The sequence below is a fragment of the Monodelphis domestica genome, chromosome 5 (genome assembly GCF_027887165.1).
Source record: "Monodelphis domestica isolate mMonDom1 chromosome 5, mMonDom1.pri, whole genome shotgun sequence".
Lineage (NCBI taxonomy): Eukaryota > Metazoa > Chordata > Mammalia > Didelphimorphia > Didelphidae > Monodelphis > Monodelphis domestica.
In genome coordinates, this window is record NC_077231.1 from 53646011 (window position 1) to 53654751 (window position 8741).

An 8741-nucleotide genomic window follows, 5' to 3' on the forward strand; every position below is an offset into this window, starting at 1 on the left:
GCCAAAGCAAAAATAGACCTGATTAAAAGGGATAGAGAAGGTAACTATATTTTGTTAAAAGGGACTTTAGATAATGAGGAAATATCACTAATCAACATGTATGCACCAAATAGTATAGCACCCAAATTTCTAATGGAGAAACTAGGAGAATTGAAGGAGGAAATAGACAGTAAAACCATATTAGTGGGAGATTTGAACCAACCACTATCAAATTTAGACAAATGAAATTAAAAAATAAATAAGAAAGAGGTAAAAGAAATGAATGAAATCTTAGAAAAATTAGAGTTAATAGATATATGGAGAAAAATAAATAGGGACAAAAAGGAATACACCTTCTTCTCAGCACCACATGGCACATTCACAAAGATTGACCATACACTAGGTCACGGAAACATGACATATAAATGCAGTAAAGCAGAAATAATAAATGCAGCCTTTTCAGATCATAAGAATATAAAAATAATGATCAGTAAGGGTACATGGAGAACCAAATCAAAAATTAATTGGAAATTAAATAATATGATGCTCCAAAATCGGTTACTTAGAGAACAAATCATAGAAACAATTAATAATTTCATTGAGGAAAATTACAATGGTGAGACATCCTTTCAAAACTTTTGGGATGTAGCCAAAGCAGTACTCAGAGGAAAATTCATATCCCTGAGTGCATATATTAATAAACTAGGGAGGTCAGAGATCAATGAATTGGAAATGCAAATAAAAAAACTTGAAAGTGAACAAATTAAAACCCCCCAGAAGAAAACCAAATTAGAGATCCTAAAAATTAAGGGAGAAATTAATAAAATCGAAAGTGATAGAGCCATTGAACTAATAAATAAGACTAGAAGCTGGTACTTTGAAAAAATAAACAAAATAGACAAAGTACTGGTCAATCTACTTTAAAAAAGGAAAGAAGAAAAGCAAATTAACAGCATCAAAGATGAAATGGGGGACATCACCTCCAATTAAGAGGAAAATAAGGCAATCATTAAAAATTACTTTGCCCAACTATATGGTAATAAATATACCAATCTAGGCTTATATGGATGAATATATACAAAAATATAAACTGCCTAGAGTAACAGAAGAAGAAATAGAATTCTTAAATAATCCCATATCAGAAAAAGAAATCCAACAGGCCATCAAAAAACTCCATAAGAAAAAATTCCCAGGACTTGATGGATTCACAAGTGAATTCTATCAAACATTCAAAGAACAGCTAATCCCAATACTATACAAACTATTTGACAAAATAAGCAAAGAGGGAGTTCTACCAAACTCCTTTTATTTCACAAACATGGTACTGATTCCAAAACCAGGCAGGTCAAAAACAGAGAAAGAAAATTATAGACCAATCTCCCTAATGAACATAGATGCAAAAATCTTAAATAGGATACTAGCAAAAAGACTCCAGCAAGTGATCAGAAGGGTCATTCACCATGATCAAGTAGGATTTATACCAGGGATTCAGGGCTGGTTCAATATTAGGAAAACCATCCACATAATTGACCATATCAACAAGCAAACCAACAAAAATCACATGATTATTTCAATAGACACAGAAAAAGCCTTTGATAAAATACAACACCCATTCCTATTAAAAACACTAGAAAACATAGGAATAGAAGGGTCTTTTCTAAAAATAATAAACAGTATATATCTAAAATCATCAGCTAATATCATCTTCAATGGGGATAAACTATATGCATTCCCAATAAGATCAGGAGTGAAACAAGGATGCCCATTATCACCTCTACTATTTGACATTATACCAGAAACACTAGCAGTAGCAATTAGAGAAGAAAAAGAAATTGAAGGCATTAAAATAGGCAAGGAGGAGACCAAGTTATCGCTCTTTATGAAGACATGATGGTCTACTTAAAGAATCCTAGAGATTCAACCAAAATGCTAATCTAAATAATCAACAACTTTAGCAAAGTTGCAGGATACAAAATAAACCCACATAAGTCATCAGCATTTCTATATATTTTGAACACAGCTCAGCAGCAAAAACTAGAAAGAGAAATCCCATTCAAAATCACCTTAGACAAAATAAAATACCTAGGAATCTATCTGCTGAGACAAACACAGGAACTATATGAACACAGCTACAAAACACTCTCCACACAAATAAAACTAGACTTGAGCAATTGGAAAAACATTAACTGCTCATGGGTAGGATGAGCCAATATAATAAAAATGACCATCCTACCCAAACTTATTTATCTATTTAGTGCCATACCCATGGAACTTCCAAAAAGTTTCTTTACTGATTTAGAAAAAACCATAACAAAGTTCATTTGGAAGAACAAAGGATCAAGGATATCCAGGGAAATAATGAAAAAAAAAAATACAAAGGAAGGAGGCCTTGCAGTCCCAGATCTCAAACTATATTACAAAGCAGCAGTCATCAAAACAATTTGGTACTGGATAAGAGACAGAAAGGAGGATCAGTGGAATAGACTTGGGGCAAGTGACCTCAGCAAGACAGTCTATGACAAACCCAAAGATCCCAGCTTTTCAGACAAAAATCCACTATTTGATAAAAACTGCTAGGAAAATTGGAAGACAGTGTGGGAGAGATTAGGTTTGGATCAACACCTCACACCCTACACCAAGATAAATTCAAAATGGGTGAATGACTTGAACATAAAGATGGAAACTATAAGTAAATTAGGTGAACACAGAATAGTATACATGTCAGACCTTTGGGAAGGGAAAGACTTTTAAACCAAGCAAGACATAGAAAGAGTCGCAAAATGTAAAATAAATAATTTTGACTACATCAAATTAAAAAGCCTTTGTACAAAGAAAACCAATGTAACTAAAATCAGAAGGGAGGCAACAAATTGGGAAACAATCCTCATACAAACCTCTGACAAAGGTTTAATTATTCAAATTTACAAAGAGCTAAATCAATTATACAAAAAATCAAGCCATTCTCCAATTGATAAATGGGCAAGGGACATGAATAGGCAGTTTTCAGATTAAGAAATCCAAACTATTAATAAGCACATGAAAAAGTGTTCTAGATCTCTTATAATCAGAGAGATACAAATCAAAACAACTCTGAGGTATCATCTCACACCTAGCAGGTTGGCTAACATGACAGCTATGGAAAGTAATGAATGCTGGAGGGGATGTGGCAAAGTAGGGACATTAATTCATTGTTGGTGGGGTTGTAAATTGATCCAACCATTCTGGAGGGCAATTTGGAATATGCCCAAAGGGTGATAAAAGACTGTCTGCCCTTTGATCCAGCCATACCACTGCTTGGTTTGTACCCCAAAGAGATAATAAGGAAAAAGACTTGTACAAGAATATTCATAGCAGCACTCTTTGTAGTGGCCAAAAATTGGAAAACGAGGGGATGCCCATCAATTGGAGAATGGCTGAACAAAGTGTGGTACATGTTGGTGATGGAATACTATTGTGCTCAAAGGAATAATAAAGTGGAGGAATTCCATTGGGACTGGAACAACCTCCAGGAAGTGATGCAGAGTGAGAGGAGCAGAACCAGGAAAACATTGTACACAGAGACTGATACACTGTGGTACAATTGAACGTAATGGACTTCTCCATTAGTGGCAATGCAATGTCCCGGAACAATTTGCAGGGATTTAGGAGAAAAACACTATCCACAAGCAGAGGACAAACTGTGGGAGTAAAAACACCAAAGAAAAGCAACTGCTTTACTACAGGGGCTGAGGGGACATGTCTGAGGAGAGACTCTAAATGAACACTCTAATGCAAATACCAACAACATGGAAATGGGTTCGAATCAAGAACACATGTGATACCCAGTGGAATTGCGCGTCGGCTATGGGGGGAGGGGAAGGAAAAGAAAATGATCTTTGTCTCTAATGAATAATGTTTGGAAATGATCAAATAAAATATTGTTTAAAAAAAAAAGAAATCAGTTACTATATCTTACCATTTCAAACTAAGAAAGATCTTTCCTATCTGACTATTGGAAAGAATCCATTTTTTTTTATCTGAACTGTTTCAACAGCTTCATAGATATTGTTCTTGACCCAAGAATCACTTGACTCTAGTTCATTCTAAATCCTGCTGCCAAAGGAATGTTTTTACGTGACTATGTCACTCCCCAGTTCGCCCAACTCTAGTAGATTTTTTTAAATTGACTTAAGGACAAACTCTTCTGTTCATCTGTTTAAGTCCTATACAATCATGCTCCAATCTATCTTTCTAGGTTCATGGGATGAATTCCTCCCTCTTGTGCTCTCTGCGATCCAGCCAACCTGATCTTCTCTATTCCTTACAAAGGGCACTCCACCATGTCCATGCCTTTGCTCTGGCCATCCCACATCCCTGGAATATACTCCTCCCTGGCTTTCATTTCCCAGTCTCTCTTTAATATCCAACTCAAACCTGATCTTCATGAAGTCTTTCCTAATTCTATTCCATCCCCCCAACAAGTGCTAGTGGCCTCCCTCCCAAATTGCCTTGTCTTCATTTTATTTTTATGCTTTATATATTTACATATATACTTGTCTCCCCTATAAAAATGAAATCTTCTTGTGAGTAAAGATTGTCTTATTTTTGTAATAAATATTTTTATTATTATTTATGTAATACATAATTAAATGCTTTTTAAAATATTTTTTACCTTCTGTCTTAAAATAAATAATATATATCATTTCCAAAGCAGAAGAGTGGTACAGACTTGGTCATGGGGGTTAAGTGACTTGCCCAGGGTCACACAGCCAGAAAGTATCTGAAGCCCATCTTACCCTATCTACTAAATCACCTAGCTGCTCCAATAAATTGTTATTTATTAAAGGCAAAGTGCCTTACTTATCTTCCTGTCTCCTCTCAGTTCTGATGATAATAATGGTAATGATAATAGCTTCCATTTGTACGCCCTGTTTACCAAGAGCTTTATAATATTCCTAGAGTAGAGATTGCTTTGGAACAAATGCGACAGAAAACATAGTGAGAAATATCTAAAAGTCTTAAAATTCTTTCTCCCTCTTCTAAAATTCCCCAACATTTTGCTCATACTTCTTTCTGACACAAAGATCAATTTATCTTTTATTAGAATTATTTAGATATGTATCTTCTTCCTACTAGCTTCTAGGTTCCTTGAGGTCAAAGGGCTTTTTGTTATTGATTTGTGTATATTTCCCTATCCCTGCCCCAAGCACATAATTGGTCATCAATAAATGCTTATTTATCAGAAAAGGCTACTTATCTAAATAAATATGGGGAAAAGTCAGTGATCAATTCATGCTAGTTAAGGGTCTCACATATGCCTATCATTATGGAAAAAACCAAGCCTAGTCCTTGTCTTCAAGGAGCCCTATATGGATGAAGAAAAACCAATATAGATTATCAATTAAGAAAGTAATTGCACTAATATGGTCATAGGGTAAAGTGGGATTGGGCTCAGTAGCTACCATTATTTTATCTAGTGACTGTCCATACCCTAAAATCTGCCTCCCTTTCCTGTCATTATTACTAATATTATACTTATCATCATCATCCTCATCATCATCATCATCATTATTGTTCATGGTTAGTCCTTGGTTAGACCCTGAGAAACTAAAATGTTTTCAAGACTCCACCTAAAACAGACATTGGCTTAAATTGATGTTTATTATCATCCCAATATGGTGTCTCATATGATTAGCAAAAGTCAGTAAAATGTATCATTTCACAGCTCAAGTTTTCTTTAGAGAAAAAGCCTCATGTGATATCTCTTCTTTCCAAACCCCATTAGCTTAACTGATTCTAGAATTAAGCAAGATGAAATGAAGGTGAATTCTAATGAGCACAAATATTTTTCTTTTGTTTTGTTTGCCAATATCACCACATATATATTTTTATAAATAAAAAACTGTCTTTGGTAATTATTTTGAAGTTAATATTTGGGAAAGATTCAGATTCCAAAATTAAAATAACTATACAGTATGAATTCAGATATAATGTGTTGATTTAGTGGCAAGATCTTTAGATATTGATGATTTCTCCGTGGCTCTTCCTTTAGGTTTGGGGTAAATTCAACAATGTGTCATCTGCTACTCTTGATTCTTGGTTCCCTTGTACTGCCACCATTATTGACTTTCTAAATCCCAAACCCAACTCTTGATTACCTCCAATATTTGCACTTTTTGCTACTATCTCAGACTTGCTGAATTCTAACAGAGGAAGTCACAGAACCTTGTATGATGGATCCACTACAAATTTGTGTAATCTCATGTAGTGGTTTGCAGGGAGGGCTAGCACCTCTGAGGATATACCGAGCCATTTTTAGGGCTACTCATCAAATTCTGGTGTTCATCTGTGTGAATTTTAAAACTACTCCACCTTAATCAGACCGTACTTTAGAAGATCTGATTTAGCTATTTCCTGATCAGTAACAATGGAAATACTTGGTTTAACAGAATCAAGTCTTGGGAACTCTACATTTTTCCACCCTACTCAATTTAACAAGGTCAGGATGCTTGCACCATACTCAAGGATTAAGTATCTGAGAAAATGGCCTTCAACAGACATGTGCAGAAAAAGTGGACAGACCCCTGGGCTGTCCTAAGTCAAGCTAAGCTATCATTGGTATAGATGAGACACAGGAAAATGATGCAAAACCGTCTATATAAGGCATGTCACTGGCTCTCTTCACCTTCTTTCCACGGAGAGGCGACTCTGGCTGGCAGCATGCTAAACCTTCTGACATCTTGGAGTGGTGGCAGTTATTTGTCTGGGTTTGGCGGTGAGTTTGCCCTTGAGCTGATTCAGGTTCAGGCATCTTGGCTGAGCCTTTTTGGAGTTCAGGCAGATTCCTTCCTCCTTCACACTCTAAAACCTTACTTTCTAGATCTCCTAATCTCCCTGCCCGATTCTAGCCAGAAAGGGAGAAAATCCTACTCCCTTTCCTCCTTCTTTCTTCTTAATTTCCTCCACTATATCAATTAAAATCACCATAAATTTCCACCTGACTTGGGTATTTTATTATTTGGGATTTTCCCTGGAGACCAATTAAATTTAGATTTTATGTCACAATGCTAAAATTATCCTTTACATCTGTCACCCAACTCCCATCTGTATTTCCGAGAAGTTATAGCTTGCCCAATGACCATACTCCTGTGAAGTTGTCTCTGCAGACAGGCTAAATCAGGTTGAAGGTAACCTACAGTGTCCACACCCCTTGGGGAGTTGGGGGGATGGGTAGGAATTCTACCCAAAGCATGTGGAAGATTTTCCCCAGTGAAATGGCTGGCTGAAGCAGGTGCTATGGAGCACCTAGATTTGGTCACACACAGAAGATGTCGAAGCCATCCATTGTATTCTGGGCCATCTCCAGTTGTCCTTACCTTTGTCTTGCCATTGGACTTTGATAACACAGGAAGAGAGAGCAAGGGCTAATTTTGCACAACCCTGTGTCACTTAAATCCAATTCATGCACAAGACATGTCCCCATAACGTCATTGATCCTTTTTAAAAATAAAGGGCAAGGGGCAGCAAGGTGACTCAATGGATTGAGAGCTATACCTAGAGATGGGAGGTCTTAGGTTCAAATCTGGATTCAGACACTTCCTAGCTAAGTGACCCTGGGCCAGTCATGTACTCCTCATTGCCTAGCCCTTACCTATCTTCTGCCTTGGAACCAAAACACACATTGAATCTAAGATGGAAGGTGAGGGTTTTTAAAAAGCAAAGGGCAAATAAACAAAAATGAAAATGTTAAATGCTAATTTCAACTTGCCTCTTGCTTGATAGACTATCACATTCCCTAACTTTTTCTTATTTCTCAGGATTCCTAGGGTACCCTTATACTCGCCTGCCTGCTTCCTGTTTTATGGAGGAAGCAGACCATCCATTTCTTTTCTTATCTTAAAATCCAGATAAACTTGTGATTGATCAGATTTCAAGTATTTTAGGATATGAAGACATTTAGAAAGTGACTAAACTTTAAACATTTGCCTTTGAAAATACTCCACAGTGTTGTATATCATGAAACAATTTGTATTTTTTAAATTTTGATTCAGAATAGTACTATATAAACAAAAGTGTTATACACATCATGTTGCATTGTACACTGTTATATTTGCCAATAAAATATTGGAACTTTGGACATTCAGAGCTACTACTTACTTTAGAAATCATAGATTCAGAACAAAAAAGAATCTTAGAGATAATCTAGGTTAACCTTCTCATTGTAGAGTGGAATCATTTGAGGCTCAAAAAGAGTGAATGACTTCCCCACAGTCATACAGTTTATAAATAACAGAAGAGTATAAAACCCTAATTCAACATTCTTTCTACTTCACCTCAGTGCTTTTTTGAGGCCAATGGCTCACAATCTCTTTGAAATAAGTCTCCTTTTTAATGGTGAAAAATATTATTCCACATCTTAAAAGAAGTTGTAGTATTAGTATACATATATTACCCTTTGATCCAGCCATAGCACTGCTGAGTTTGTGCCCCAAAAAGATAATAAGGAAAAAGACTTGTACAAGAATATTCATAGCTGGGCTCTTTGTGGTGGCAAAAAAACTGGAAAATGAGGGGATGCCCTTCAATTGGGGAATGGCTGAGCAAATTGTGGTATATGTTGGTGATGGAATACTATTGTGCTCAAAGGAATAATAAAGTGGAGAAGTTCCATGGAGACTGGAACAACCTCCAGGAAGTGATGCAGAGCGAGAGGAGCAGAACCAGGAGAACATTGTACACAGAGACTAATACACTGTGGCATAATCGAATGTAATGGACTTCTC